A 16,753-nucleotide genomic window follows, 5' to 3' on the forward strand; every position below is an offset into this window, starting at 1 on the left:
AAGAAGCTTTGGATCTCAAGGGATGTCGCAAGTTTGTGGTAGATCACATAAATGATTGTGATAAAATTTTGTCTAGGTTGGAAGAAGTAAATCTTACATTGTCAGGGAAAAAGTCTATGTTTGGTGTCAATGAATTGCTCATTGTGGGGCACATGTGCGGGCCATATGGTAGGAAACCTTGTCCAACAACGGTAGATACCATCCAAAGAATGAAAGAAATGTGCACTAGCATCACTGAGGTTAGAAGGTTTTTGGGAGCATGTGTCTTCTATGTTATTTGGATTCCACATTATGCACATGTAGCTGATCCTCTTTATCAGTTGCTTAGAAAGAATCAAAAGTTTAAATGGACAGAAGCACATGTAAAATCCATGAAAAAGCTAAAGGAGTTGCTCCAGTCAGCAACAACTTTGAGAAAGGTAGACTACGAGTGTCAAAGGCTAGTAATTGTGACAGTAGACACCAGTCCTACAGGGATTGGATGGTCAATCGAGCAAGATGACAAAGAAGGACACAGGTATGTGGTAAGATTTGGAGCAAAGCTACTAAGTGCTCGCCAAAGAAACTATCCACCACAGATAAAGAGAGAGTTATGGGGTATGGTTACAGCCTTGAAAAGTGGGAAAGAGTACCTAATTGGTGCATATGTGGTTGTAGAAACAGATTGTCTACCAATTCTTGGGATGATTACAAGTTGCTCAATGCCAGACATTGCTATGTTGCGGTGGATAGCCTACATTAAGTCCTTAAATCTTGAGTTTAAGCACATTGCAGGTAAAGACAATACAGTGGCAGATATGCTATCAAGGGCAAGGTATGAAGATGAGTAACAAATGATTGACGAGGGAGATGATGTATGCACAAAGTTCTATTCTATCTCTCATGTCAAAGGTAACAATGTCTGTATGACTAATCTACTTGAAGAAGAAAGCAAGGAAGATGTACAAGAGGTTTGATCTTACAAAGAGACAATGTGGCACATACCAAAGGATGTGCACGTTTAGAGGGGGTGGATGTCGTGCTGTAGCACGTATATAGTGGGAACGGGCATTAAATGATTTATCTTGTGACTTTTTGATGCATAAGTATACTTCATATAATAATCATATGCATAAATAAAAGCTTTCTACCATACCTTAGTATTAACTTTGAAGTAATATAACTGTACATTACTATTAGGAAGTACTGCAAGCAAGCATCAATGATTGTGCCTCTTTTGTCTGGGGGAAAAGCATTTGTATATTTCTTCTAATATCTCAGCTATACCCTACCATATATACATTATTTTCTTCTTTTCACATTTATTTAATAATATAACCCTTCAATAATGCATACCTTCTTGGATACATACAAGAGGGAAGGGCCTACTACAAGACTTTATGAAAAGGAAGATCCAAAGCTTCTTGGACCATCCCAATTTGAAAATCCCGACCTAAGGACGTGGAGAAAATGCCAAAACCAACTCAAGATCTTTTAGTAGGCCAATTTTTCCTTTTGAAGCATGTCAATCCGAGTTACAAGTCAAAAATTACAGGGAAAAGAGTGAAAAAGCCTCTCACAACTACACTGCAAGAAGACATAGTAAATAGGTGAATCAAGTGAAAAGAGGTAATCTTGGTCTTTTTCCACAAAATAAGATATTTGGAGGATAAAAGACACAAGGATGTGAATGTGACACCTCAAAGATGCCTTGAAGGACAAGACACACAAGTTGGGACCCCCTGCTGGAGCCACACAAAAGATGCCTAGGTGGGGCCCACATACATCATTCACCCACATGGAGCCTCAACGACCAAAATTGCTGAATTTCATGATATTTTGAGTCCTAAATTGCCCATTTTAAGAAATATCCAAAGAACATTTGATTTGGGCTAATTCTTTAGCCTAATCAAGTGATTATGTAAAACATGGCTCCCTCACCTATAAAAAGGGCAACCTTCTCTTCATTGGGGTAAGTTATGAGTGAGTGAGAATAGCTCAATTCCATTGTGACACACTCATCTTAGTGCCACACTTTCTCTTGAAGAAAGTCTGAAGTCTTGCCTCATCTTCTCTCTCCATTAAGGTGGTGGCGATTGCTCTCATCAATCTTGTCAATGTAAAAGGCACAACCTTCTTGTGGGAAACAATTATCTGCACAAGGTTAGTAACAATATATTCATCTTTCACAAGCACCTCTCTCTCTTAAGGTTATCATTGTCTTCCACAAACTCTAGAATCTCCTTGCTATAGGTACTTCTCTCCCTGCAGTATCCTTATTGCCTAAGGGCAACAATAGGGCTTGGGAGAGAAATTCTCTTCTACTTCTCCTTTCACTTCTTTCACACCTTTATCTTTCAACATACTAAGTATATCATCGATGAATAACCATAATCCACATAGAGGAAATTTCTTTCATTTCCATTTTGTGCAATCTATTAGGGTCAACATTTGGATTAGTCGAAAGATTCACTTTCAGCAACGCATAGTGTTTCTATTTGGTCCTGAAAGGCTCAACGAAATACTTCTCTCACCAGATCCCATCATACTACCTATTATTGACTATAACTTCTCTTTTGATGTGAGTGTGGTTATTTTATTATGAATAAAGAGGATTTGTACTCACAACTAATCCCCATAGCTAGACAAAACATATACATTATAGTAAGCACAAAGCTACAGTTCCAAAGAGCAATCCGTAGCTTATTTGGACAACAAATATTAAATATCATTAACTCATCCATTAACCCTTTTATCCTACCCATGATACGATATAATCGTAATCTCGATGTTTTCTTTTTTGTTTTGTTCTGACTATCTTTCATGAGTTCTCTCCATCACATGTGTGTTTGTAAGGAAAAGTGAGCGACTTCTTTGGCTACATTTCTTCTTTAGCTCTAGAAGCTATGTTATCTACATCTTAGCTCTTTCTCATAACCCTTGAGCTTCCTCACAAACTCTCACAGCAAGAGGCCCGGTGCCTTCCTGGCAAGACCGCCTACTTCTTGACAACGTTCTGCTCTTAGCACTTGCTTAAAGCTTGCTAAGTGGTCATATGAATCCGTTGATCCACTGTATTTTCTGATCCATTTCTGAAAATCATTGGTCTGACGCGTTTGTTTGGTTCAACTCCCGGTCTTCTGGCAGTTGTGGTCCTGTTCCGTGTCCTTCAAACCATTCCGTTGAAAATAGTGACTCATGTAGCCCTGGATTGGACTTAGTGTCACCTTGTTTTCTCGTGATGAGGTGGTTTCTGGTTTCTTAACATTACTCTCAGATGATCTCTCATGGTGTTCATCTATTGGAATTGTTTATGGTCCTTGTCCCAATATCCAATCCCTTATGGAATACCCTTGGTATTTGGTTTGATCTACCTCCTTAGGAGTCATCATAATAAAGTTGTTAACAATCCTAAACAGGTAAGTTGATAGGTCTGCTGATCCCTTATCTTTGATCTTGAAAGATGATCTTCATGGCGGTTAGTTATCCTGATTTGGCATGCGAAGTCCACAGGAGGTCTTTACTTTTCTATCCTCCCAACAATAGACTCCAATCCTAGGATTATCCATACTAAGTCGTTTCAAAGGCTTCAAATCTACTTGATCATATCCCTCGAATTCTAAAGTTGGTGGTCCTTCTTTTGATGACATATCTTGGATTATGGTGTTTACTTCTAACCCCCATTTGTCTATCACGTTAGGGTTTTTGACTTGTACATACTGAGTTCCGTTTTTGTCCATGTACATTTTTTCCTTGTTTGTTTGTTCTAATCTCTTCTTTGAACTCAATACCATGCTCATCAATGCGAATGCATACTCTTCATTAGGGTACAGGTAAACTTGAGCTCCATGGCGATTAGTCTTATAAAAAGAGAGTATATGCTTATAGTGCATTGTCGTTCCGATTTCTGAGTGTGTCGAGTAAGAATAAATTTCAGATGTTGAATTTGAAAAAGTGTTTGAGACTTCTTCATGAATAGTGTGCAAGGAATTGCCCTGATTCATGCTTTCTTTGATGGATACTCTACTGGAGGTTTCTCTGAGTATGCCTTGATTTCCTAGTACAAAACTAGATCTAAGATTCATAAAGACTTGCGAAGCCTTAGATAGAGTATCAACGAGCGCAAAGCTCGACAAAAACACGGATGGCCTCTAAAACACCACGAGCCGATGCACGCCGCAAGCCGATCACAGTGAAGCGAACAGGGGGAAACACCTATCTTTGAGCGGCTAGGACGCAGACAACAGTGATTTGAAATATCATTGACTCAACACAAAGAGAGAGAGAGAGAGAGAGAGAGAGAGAGAGAGAGAGAGAGAGAGAGAGAGAGAGAGAGAGAGAGAGAGAGAGAGAGAGAGAGATAGATAATAGGCAGGTGATGAAAACCCTCGGGGGGTGTGAGGGAGAATTATTCTGTTGTAATATTTACAACAACCTTATTTTTGGCGAGGTGGCAAATCATGGTGATAGAGAGATAGAGGGGGGAAATAGTGAGCCTGCTTGGTGCGTTCTCTAGAGATGACTCATTGATACGAAAACTTGCTAACATGAGTGTGTGTGCATCGAACATTGGAGTCGAGATGTAGACATGGGTGAAAGCATGTTAACCTGTCGCGCTTTTTGTGCTAGTTAGTAGTTTCAAGTTAGCACATCTTCAAAAAGTTGGGCGTCTGGTAAATTTTTTACAAATAATATCAAAATTTGTCGGAGGTTGTACATTTGGATTCCTTGTTTCAAGTGCTTTCTATTGATATATCATATGTCATAGATCTTGAAGATATAGCTCAAGTTATTGTACTAGTTAGCATATGTCAAAATTGTGCTAGTTAGCATTGTCCGGGACATGAAAAAGCATGATAGCTTAACATGCTTTCACCCACATAGCTTCTCTACATAGGAAAAATTCCCAAAGAAAATCGCTACACTAAGTCCCCTCTTTCATGATGCAATTGTTTGCCAATCCCTCCCACCAAAATACTACCAAGTGCTGACCTCTGATGAACTTGTCCCCCCCCCGATAGTGACCTCTTGGTGCCTTTTTATAGGTGCTTTCTGCTTTAGATTATGGTAATCTAATCAGGGTAGACAAAGCAAGGTGGTGGGTCCTGGGTGGTTCACCCTTGCTTTGTCTTGGGAAATATTATATGGAAAACCTCTAGGTAGGCCTTTGTGACCATCACCAAGAGAGATGAGAATTTACAAATTTGGGATTTTTTACAAGGTTTGGTTTGAAACTGGAAAAAAATTGACGACAACCTACGGGTTTTACTGAAGAGGGTGTCATGGACGCGATGCCGGTGAATGGCGGCCTAGCTGGTGCGTCGGTGTAGCGCATTCGTCACTTTTGGGGTCGGCCGGGGCATGCCTTCGACGACTTTGCTTGTTTTAGTGTTGGCAACGTGAGATTTGACCGTCTCCTTTCTTTTGTCGATGTCCTTCAGTTTCTTTTTTTCTTTTTATGTTGTGAGTGTGCGTTTATGCGTGCGTGTACTCTATGGGTGAGTGTGTCGGCCAATGTGCGTGGCAACGAGAATAATGTTAATATATATATATGTATTCTCTTCTATGCCCGTGGGGCCGCTCACTCAAAGGGGGGGAGAGAGTGAGAGCTAATTGAGAGAGGCGAAGATAGGGGGGAGGATAGTGGTGGTCCATCGGTGGGAAAAAAACAAGGGCGGAATAGGGAGCAGAGTGAAGCCAAGGGGGTGTGGGCGAGAGGGAAGAGGGAGGGGTATAGTATGGCGGCCCGTTGGGCTAGGATATGGATGAGCGAAGAGAGAGAGAGAGAGAGAGAGAGAGAGAGAGAGAGAGAGAGAGAGAGAGAGAGAGAGAGAGAGAGAGAGAGAGCTTGTGAATAATGAAAGAGAGAGAGAGAGAGAATATTACAAAACTGGCGGCCTACGAGAGGGGGTGTGATAGTGGTACCTCATTTTATGCGCCCACTGGGCCAGGTGATGCAGCACGACAGGGTAAGTGAGATGAGAGAGAGTTGTTAGAGCCGAGCAGTAGGAGAGAGAGAGCGGACCCGGGTGCTAATGGGGAGATGTGGCCTAATTGGTGGCGCCCCGCCAGTGGTTAAGCCTAGGGGTGGTGAATGTTAAAGAAACTTTTTTTTTTCTCTTGGTAATATGCTCTCCCCTTCTTGGGGTTTGGTTCTCGCGATCGTCGTTTCAAAAACCGGCCGTCATTAGCCCTCCCGTCTGGCTAGAGGCATTCATGCTTCTAGCCCTACCTCTGATTATTTAGTCATGGAGTTGGAGGGTTCCCCCTCTTCTGGAATATCTAGCATGAACTCTGGATCAAACCTAAGGAAATACCTTTTTAGCCTCCATCCATTGACTCTAGTCTTGTGAATTCTCCCATCTGCTTCCATCTGCGTATAGCTGCTGTTGTCATAGCGCCTTTTGATAATGAATGGTCCTTCCCATCGGGGTTGAAATTTCTTGTCCTTTCTGGTGTCAAATCTGTTGTCGTATCTCAATACTAACATGCCTTTTTCAAGGCCCTTGATTGAAGGTGAGCCGGCGTCGCTCTGCTTGCGCTGCATAGTGATTGATTGCATCTTCCCTATCTAGTTGGAGCCTTTCCTGATCTAGGATGTGGTTGCGGATATTAACAATTGGGCATTGTAATTGGCTAGCCATGACTCGTAAGCTGGCTATCTGTACCTCAATGGGCAGAATTGCCTCCTTTCCGTAAACTAGATGGAAAGGGGTGAAACCTAATGATGTTCGAAACGTCGTTCGGTAGGCCCATAGACTGACCATGAGATGTTTATCCCAGTCTCCTGTGTGGTTATTCACCTGTGTGGTTATTCACCTGCTTCGTGATGATTTTGGAGATCATTCCGTTTACCTTTTCTACTAGGCCATTACACTGTGGATAGTATGGTGTGGAATGCCGACGTGTAATGCCTAACTTTTTCATCAGTTCTCCCACCAAATCGCCTCTGAAACGTGGTCCCCTATCTGATATTATCTCTAGAGGAGTGCCAAAACGACAACAAATGTCCTCAAATATGAAATTTGCTACCTCTTGGGCTGTAATGCGAGTGGTGGCTGTTGCTTCCTCCCATCGGGTCATGTAGTCTACACCAACTAGAATCTTAGTTTACCTCATTGGGCCCTTGGTAGAGGACCAATTGCATCTATTCCCCATTTCTCAAACGAACCATATGAGATGATAGGATTCTGTGGCTCATAGGTTAGTGTGCGATCACTGGCCACTTGACAAGCCTTGCATGTTTACACCAATGATGTACATCCCTGTTCAGACTAGGCCAAGAGTATCATACCTATAGAATCTTCCTACTGGTGATATCTAAAGCAAAATGACTGCCGTAAACACCATCATGGAAACTTGAAATTACCTCTGTGATCTCACTTGAGGTTGGCACTCGCCTAAGAATCTGATCCTTGCCCTTACAATACAAGTCGTCGTTAGCCTTCCTTACCAGCCACTGTTTCTGGCCTCTAGGGTACCCTTTCGGACATTCTCCTGTATCTAGAAATCTGATAATATCAGGCATAACATCACTACCTTGAAAGAGGGGTAGTTTTATTTTGATTGCTCCTATGGAAACATCTTGTATTCTTTCCTTGGCTAGAGCATCTGCTTCCTAATTTTCTGTCCTGGGGACATGAAATAGTTGCACTCCTTCAAACTTCCTTAAAAGATCCTTAACTTGGCATAGTTGACCAAGTAAAACCTGATTTTTACAAACCCAAGTTCCGTTTATCTGCTTTATCAAAAGCAAAGCATCGCCAAACACATTTAGGTGCTGAATCCCTTGCAAAATACATTGTTCTAACCCAAGAATTAAAGCTACATACTCTGCTTCGTTGTTGGAGTGGGAGTGTAATAGATGCCCGATGGAGAATACCATTTCCTATTGCTCATTGAAAATGAAGATGCTAACTACAGACTGGTCCACTGTTCTCTTGTATGCTCCGTCAAAGAAACGAGAGTGAATCCTAGATGAGACATCCATGTGTGGCATTACATATGGAAAAACCTCCTCCATTGTGAGAATTACAAAAGGTCTAGGAAGTAGATAGGAGCAGAACTTTGTGGTAGCAAACATTAGTGCGAGCACCATGTGTTCTAATGTAGTGAATCCCTTTTCTGATGGGGTCATGACACGACTAGAGAAATAGATAGGACGCATGAAATAATTTTGGGGGCCCTTTTGCATTAGTAAGGCTCTGAGTGTATCACTTCCTACACTGGGGTTCACATAAAATGGCTCGTCCCATCTGCGGGGTGAAATGATGGGGAGCGTGGCTAGGATTTTCTTCTCCTAGGTAAATTTTTGCTCATTTTATTCACTCCATGGGAAGACATCCCTCTGGGTGACTTGTTGTAGAGGAAGAACCACTTGAGATAGCAAATGGATGAACCTGCTTAAGTATCTTACCTTCTGAAGGAAAGAAACCAACTACTTAGCTGTGGTGGGTGATGACAAAGATACGAGAGCTTGAATCTTGTTAGGGTCAACCTCAATCCCTTTTGCTAAAATTACATGGCCAAGGAGAGTGACTTTGCTTTCACTAATGTGACACTTATCCACGTTGAGCTGGCCACACAAGGTTTGCAGCCTGGTCAGGCCATCATAGACTTTGCTCAAACGGAGGGAGCATGAACTATAGATGCAAAAATCATCTATGAAGACCCGTATTGACGTTCCAAAGTATGGTTGGAAAACAAAAGTTACATAGCGTTGGAATGTGGCCGAAGCGTTGGTGAGGCCAAAAGGCATCACTCTGTAAGCAAAGCATCCCCAAGGTGTTATGAAAGTTGTCTTTTTCTGGTCTTCTTCCGCAATGCTAATTTGAAAGTATCATGAGTAGCCATCACATATTGTGTAGCACTCATGGCCTGCCACTTCATTGAGAATTTCATCTTGAAATGGGAGGGGAAGTGATCCCTCTTTGTGGCTGCATTGAGAGGTTTATAGTCCACACAGACTCTCCACTTGCCATTCTTCTTTGGTGTTACCACTACTGGAGAGACCCATTCTGAGTCTTTGACGGGATAGATGAAACCTGCCTGTAGAAAATTCCTCACTTCTTTGAGTAGTGCCTCTTGTTGGATTACCCCAAGTATTCTGAGCTTTTGCACTACGGGTTTACTTCCTTCCTTGAGTTTTATGCGGTGTTGTACTACTGTGATTCATGTGATCTTATCATAACCATCAATGAACAATGTAGTGAAGTTACCTAGCATGGAGACATATTCCTTCCTCTCTTCATCGGTTAACTCATTGGAGAGCATCCAATGTAACTTACTTGTATCCTCTAAGAATTGCGTACCTTATGCTTCCTCTCGGTTTGTCGGGGGTGCTTCAGATTGTGTCCCCGGGGGATTCACTCTATATATAAAACGGGACGCCACCTGCGAGCGAACAACTTTGATAAAACCCCTATATACAACTCATATTAGGGAATATGACCCCCCTTTCTACACTTATACAACAATCAATGCAAAAAATTATCATACCCATATCTTACATATAAGATTAAGGTCTCACATGATCTCACTAATGCGCAAAACTAGTCAAAGAGCGAGTAACATAGTGATGACTAGCAACGTACTAAGGAACCACTTATGTTGATAACTAGATGTACCCTCAATGTGTCTTAGTTTAAGTTTCAAACTATGTACCCGCTCAACTTACACTCTAGCCACTCGTCCAATTTTGCCCCATCTAAATTACTCAAAAAACATGGTCATAAAGTTGTGCTAGGTTCTTCGTGTAAATTTGTATCTTTTTAAACTCTTTATAGATTTCATCCCTCAACAAATGAATTATAATCGCAAAAGAAGAAATCGTTACAAAGCAGTGTTAGTTCTTGCATGGATCTTTGTAGCTATTGACTCAAAAGTTCAAGGGCAGACTGTTTTGGGAAGCCATAATTTTGAAACACAAAAACTTCCTCTCATTTTTCCCTTTTCTCACTTATCCCCCCCCCCCTCCCCAAACCAACATATATGATACCCCCTCCCTTAATTTTACGCTTGGGAAATAAATTATTGGGGGCCTACCCCTAACTTATACACTTATGTAACTTGTAAAAAAACCCCTCCCTTGCACTTACGTGGTGTGGTAAGTTTTCCATGATGAATCCCCCGGGATTGTGTCAATCTTTTTGGGTCTTTAAGGATGACCCCCATCACTTCGATGCTACTGTCACTTTCTTCACTTTGTTGTTGTCTTTTCTCGTGAGGTGGATGAATAGTCACTGGTGGACTCATCTTCTGAAGCCTCCAAGATCATGTTGCATTGCTTCCCAGTCCTCATGTTGTAGAATATGGACTTCCCCTAGCTTCCTTCATCTGACTCATTCCGGTACTCCAATCTTTCTTAGCTTCCATAGCCATGAGCCAGGGTCTCCCAAGAATGATAGGGTAGCCCTCCCCTTTGTGTGGCATGACAAAAATGTCTACCTCCACTTCTGTACTGGATGTATTTACTTTTATCGCATTCACAATGTCTACGCATTTCACACCAACTATGTAGATGTTTGAGATTTGTTGCCCCTTGATGTGGGCATCCATAGTTGGTAGGATGTCGTCGAAATCCCTCCCGGAGATAGCCCCAGCTATCCTTGGTCCTGATTTTCTTGTACTTACCATCTTCCTCCATTGCCTCCTCATTCTTGGTGCAAGATGGAGTAATTGCGGACAAGTTATCTTCGGGCCCTGCATCAACACATCCTGAACTAAGTCGTATGGTTTAGCATACTCACCTAGTGAAAAATCCATGATGTCTATCTTTTGTTGTGGCTTAGATGCCTGCTTGCGAGACTCGCCTTTCCCTTTCATTTTCTCTTATTTTTGAGAGGCTTCCTTGTGCCTGGCACGCTTCACCCCCATGGAGTCCACTTCTTCAACTTTTGCTTTCCCTTTGTGCTTCTCTCGAACTGGTTCTTCTACCTTTGCCTTCCTTTTAGCTTCCAAGCTAATAACACTTACTGCTTGGTTTACACCATGTGATCGGGGTAGCGATGGAATAAGCGGTGGCGGTTGTGGTTATTGTACAGGTGGTCGAAGGATTTGGATTGGTGGAATCGGCCGTGGTTGCCTGGGTGGTGGTGGTCTTGCCCTTGGCGGAGAGATTTGATTATGTCTCCCTCCTTTATTGAAATTCTTCCTTCTTGGATGTGGGTAGTAGTACATGTGATGGCCGTCTTCCCCACAATTATAGCAGTGGTACTCTTGGTTTTGCCTTTGTTGTCCTCTTCCTTGTTCTAGATTTCTGATAGGTGCATGCCCTTGCTGCACCAAATGCACGGATAAACTCTTGAGTTGGGTAGTGATGCGACTCAGCACGTCTTGCTGCTCTTTTGATGCCTCTTGTACTTGGGCTCTATGAACGACTGTTGCAGTCACTCGGGCTAGTCAGACTGAGCTTGACTCCTCTAACTTGTTGACTTTTGCTTGCATGCGCAGCTTCTTGTCTTTAAGTCGGGATACTTCAATGACTTCAATGAAGGTGGCTAGTGCCTCTTTAGTCTCCTCCTCTTCCGTCCTCTAGTTAGAGAATTCCTTCAGCCATTCTTCCATGATTGATGAGGTGCATTGTCAAGGCTAGGGACTTGCTACGCGCCATGTGCGAGCCACAAAGGCTCCTATCACACAGTCATACAACAGACAAGCTCACAAGGAAGAATGGTGTGTCACTCACCTTCCTGCGTAGTTGCGAATGAAGGATTCCCGCGCCGCGAGAAGAGGGAGACGCCGCTACGCCACGCTCAACCGCCTCGCCGCCATCGTGCCACCGCAATGCTTGATCACACACACACTCTCACACTCTCTCTCACACGTACACACACACACACACACACACAAGGAGATGGTGAAGGAGAAGGTGGAGATGGAGCAAGAGCGGCTTCTATTGCACAATGAGAGAATGAGTAAAAATTAGGTTTAGTGGCTTTTATATGAGCTCACCCCATTCACACTTGGGCGCCCATACTTAGCCAACTAACTCCTTGAATATTACAGTTAGAGTGCGCCTGTCATCGGCGATCACCCTTACCCTGTTCCTATTGGTCCGACAAGCCCGGTACCTGACTCTAAATAATACAACGTTTATAGATCATAGGGTGTCCGTGTGCCGTGAGGGTTAACATGCCCCCCTTCCTGATGTAGATTCCGTCCTCGGAAGCTATCCAGTTGAAGCTCGTTCGTCGAGATGGAAGAGCAGTCGACATGGATGTGCGTAGCCCTCTTCAATCACTGCAAAATCAAACAACATTGCCACAGTAATTGCATTCTCATATACAATTAAAAATCATATGCAATAGACAGACAAATTGATTGGTAACAGAATTTTAGACAATTTGTCAGCAATAAACATTAAATTGCAATACAATCAAATGCATAAACAGATGTATAGGCCTGGTCACACTCTTCAGTCCATTTAAATTCAATGAGAAGCTTGTACAAAGGACGTGCTATCTCAGCGAAAAATAAAATAAACCGTCGATAATAACCCACGTGTCCTATGAACCTTTAAACTCCCTTGTAATTGGTTGGTGGTGGTAACTCTAGAATCACTTTAATTTTGCTCTCATCGGTTGAGATACCATTCTTAGATACTATATGCCCTAAAATAACTCCATGCTTGACCCAAAATTGGCATTTGAACGGGTTCAATGAGATACGATATAACCTACACTTTTCAAACACCTTCCGCAAACATGATAGATGTTCTTTCCAAGAAGAGTAAACACAAAGGTCGTCTAAGAAAGCTTCACAAAACTCTCTCAAATATTCTTTAAAAGCAGTGTTTATTAATCGTTGGAATGTAGCAGGGGCATTTGTTAAGCCAAAAGCCATCACACGAAATGCAAACACGCCAAATTCTGTGATGAAGGCAGTTTTAGCTTGGTCCTCTAGCGCTATCGTGATTTGGTGGTAGCCTGAGTACCCATCTAGAAAGCTATAAGCTTCCTTGCCTGCAACTCTTTCGAGTACATGTTCGGAATATGGTAGGGGGTAATGGTCTCTTCTAGTAGCTGCATTAACTTTTTTGAGGTCCACGCACACCCTGAGTTTCCCATTCTTTTTTGGTACAATAACTATTGGAGACACCCATTCAGAGTGTTCAATAGGATATATGAACCCACATTTGATAAGATTTTCTAGTTCTTCTTGAATGATCTTTGCGTACTTAGGATTCATCGGGTAGGGTATTTGTTGTACGGGCTTTGCGGTGCTAATCATAGGGATTGTATGTTGGACCACAGAAGGTGGAACACCTTTCATATCATGGTATGTCCAAGCGAATATGTCCTTGAATTCCTTGAGAATCTCTTTGAGGACCGCCTCTTCAACTTCTGTGAGGTCTTGGGAAATAAAACCAGGTTTTGATTCTTCACCGGGGTCGGCTAATTCTATTTCTTTAACTATTGCCGGACCATCATAGATTCCATTATTCCCATCGATAGGTATTCTTTGGGCTTTTGTGTACACAACCTTTGCTTCCCCTGTGGTGTAAGATTTGAAATGTTCTGGTGCAGGATGCAAGTCTGTGGATTATGGTTGTGCTTTGGTCTGTGCTTCTATTTCTGCTTTCTTGTGTTGTCGAGCTAACTCTTGGTTTTGACGCCTCCTTGCAGTGCGGCTCAACTTTGGCTTGTCTATGATCTCTAATTCGGCTATGTCATGGGGTCGTGGTCTACCCCACATAACATTTTGGAGATATTCACCCCAATCGTCTACCAATTTTCGATGAGCATCACATGCTCCTATATAACTGAGCCATTTTGCTGAGGATCTCTTCTTTTTTATCCTAGCACGTACATTGGCTCGATATCGACGCCTCTTAAATTTTTTCTTTTTCTTATTTGAGACCTGCTTTTGATTTGCATTTAGATCTGGCTCACTAAAGGAATCCTCGTTGGTGTCCTCTTCACTCTCGGAGGAGCTATCATCGGTTGATGTGCTCAGTCCTTCCGAATGTTTTGACTCTGAACTTGCTCCACTCTCTAATTCATGAGATTCAGAATCCGTTTCACTCTGGGAGTCCGTGTCTGAGTCATGTTGGTCAAAGTCTTCTATTGAGCTATCGGTGTCACTGTCAAATTGGTCTACAATTGCCTTGCCCTTAGAAGATGCATGTATGACACTTATCATGTTCAGAGGTGCAATTTGTGGTACCTCTTCCCCCTCTGGTGTGACCCAAGTGGTTCCTCTATTTCCCCGGGTATCTATGGTTGCAGCTAGGTGTACCCAATCTACGTTGTCTGATTCCATCATACCCGGTAACACATCCATGTAAGGAGAATCTTGGCCAATGTCTGTATCCTTCTTACAAGTGTAACAATATTGTAGTGGGGCCGAGTGAACTGTGGTGTCAGAGCGATGATCAATAATGGTTTTACTCCCTAAGGGGTGTACCTTACCAGTCACCAAATCCACTCTAAGGACAGAGTCTTGGAATTGCAAATAGACATGATTTTTAGACCAATCATGAACCATTTGTGCTTCCCTCATGAATGGTCGTCCTAAAATCATTTCATATGACATAAGGTGTTTAGAGAAATCCATTATAATGAACGTATGTCGTACCTTGTGTCCTAGAACTTTGATCTTAAGATCCTTGAGCATCCCCATAGGTTTGGCTATGGTACCATTTGCCGTCTTTACCACAATGTTAGTAACACTGAGGCGGGGTTTTCCCATGGATTCCCAACAATCTTTTGTAACGATGCTAACTCCCGCACCACCATCAAGAATTCCCTTTATAGTTAATCCCTTGGTAGTGATGGGTAGGGTCGCATTAGACTCGTCGCCTTCAAAATACTGCCCTAATTTGTTAATGGGTACCTCGATCACAGACTCGTGTCCATCTAAGTCAAGTGATTGCACATGATTTTCCACATCAATCATAATCAAGTCAGGCCTATTTGGTTGCGCAAACTACGGTAATCCCGTTTGTAGCTCTCCGTTAAGGAATGCTCGAAGTGCAAAGAATAACTCAGGATCTCCATACAGCTTTGCTATGATCATGGTTCGGACCTCAGAAGACATGAAGTCCACTAGTTTGGCAACATTCATTGGCATTTTGCAGGGTGTAGGTCCTTGACTAGGAACTGGTGAGGATGGAATCTCATATTCCTCAATGGGATCAGGTATTCCTTCGTTAAACATCCTTTCCAACAAGAAAGGTGTATGCTCAATTTCTGATGTCCCATCCTCACTCCCTTCTTGGATGATACTAGATATGGCTAACGGTCTATGGTTCATGTGGGGTGGATGAACTTGCGTGGGAAACACTGTGTCATGAATTTTGACATGCATGGGTTCTGGTTCTAGTTTCCTTTGAGTCTCCTCCACTAAACCTCTTAGATGTTTCACCTGCTCAATCTCGTCTACTGGGTTTGGGTACGTCCCAATCTTCTTTTTACGATCCTTCCCTTTTTGCCCCTGCGGTTTATCTTGGGGGTCTTGGATTGGATATGGAAACACTTGTGGTGTTTTCAGAGGCTCTTTATGGTTTTCTCTTATTCGGTTTTCGTTTGGTTCCATGTTACGGTTTTCTTTGTCGGTCTTTCCCTTTGTGGTATTGGTTCTAGTCTCCATTGTCTCGATTGAATCTAAATCATCCTCGAGGTCATTCATATACACGGGGTCATCTCCTGTTCCTATGTTTGTTTTGGAACTTGGCTTTGAATTTCCCGTATTGTGCGACCTCTTCCTTTGTGTCTTCTTTTTCTTTGCTTGGATAACTGACGCGGTATCTCGCTCTTCGAGGATATGGCCTGGCCCTTGAAGCATGGACCGTGTAATCGCATAAGCGGGTGCGACGGGTGGTATTGACGATGTCACACTATCAATTTCGACCAAATTTAGGGGTGTGATTTTAGGTGCATTTGGGTTATAGGGGCATTGGGCAATCAAGTGATCTATGCCAAAACGATTACATGTGAGTATTGGCATTGCAGACGTGCTCCCTTGATTCATTTGCATCTGTGCAGCATTCTTTTGCAGCCTAATAGGGCACTCCGTTGCCCGATGTGGTCCACCACACTCGTAGCATTGAAGAGGTGGCCTCCTAGCCTCGGTGTTGATATTTTGACCTCTGGATGCGAGAGCAGCAGCTTGATAAACCGGCTTGACTTGCCCCCAACAATCTTCCATGTAGTATATAGGACACTCTTCCAATGTATCAAGTCCGTAGGCAATACTAGTGTCTACTTCCTCCTCACAGCCATCTGCATAAGCATTAGATGGCTCGCAACCCACTTGGTTCATAGGGGTGACTCTTGGATGCGGGGGCTGCGGTCCTAGCACAGGAGGTGGTAGCGGTGTAGCTTGTACAACATTTTGAGATCTAGGGACAATGTGTTGCGGTAGTTGCTCAACAGGTGGAGGCATCAATACAGGAGCTCGAGGCGCATCCGTCCAGGCTACAGGTGGTCTATTTGCCATCATACGTTCGATCATTAAACAATCCTTAGCTTGGTGACCATACCTACCACATGCATTGCAAGTTCCATTAAATTTTACTCTAAACATAGGGCACTCACTAGTGCTATGTGGACCTAAGCAAATGGAACACCATTGTTGCTCCCTTCTTGGATACATGTGACTATTTTGAGGGGGTCGATTATCCTTAAGAGACTCTTGGATTGCCTTGGTGAGGTCTGTCAAGAATGTCTCAAATACCTTTGGCTCATTGGCAATGGGCTTTGCAGTCATGGGTTCATACTCAATGGCTTGTGAGCTAGTGGATCTCGTGTCAGTAGACACCCTCATGCCTGCT

Source organism: Adiantum capillus-veneris, chromosome 11 (assembly GCF_014529385.1).
Source record: "Adiantum capillus-veneris isolate H3 chromosome 11, ASM1452938v2, whole genome shotgun sequence".
Classification (NCBI taxonomy): Eukaryota; Viridiplantae; Streptophyta; class Polypodiopsida; order Polypodiales; family Pteridaceae; genus Adiantum; species Adiantum capillus-veneris.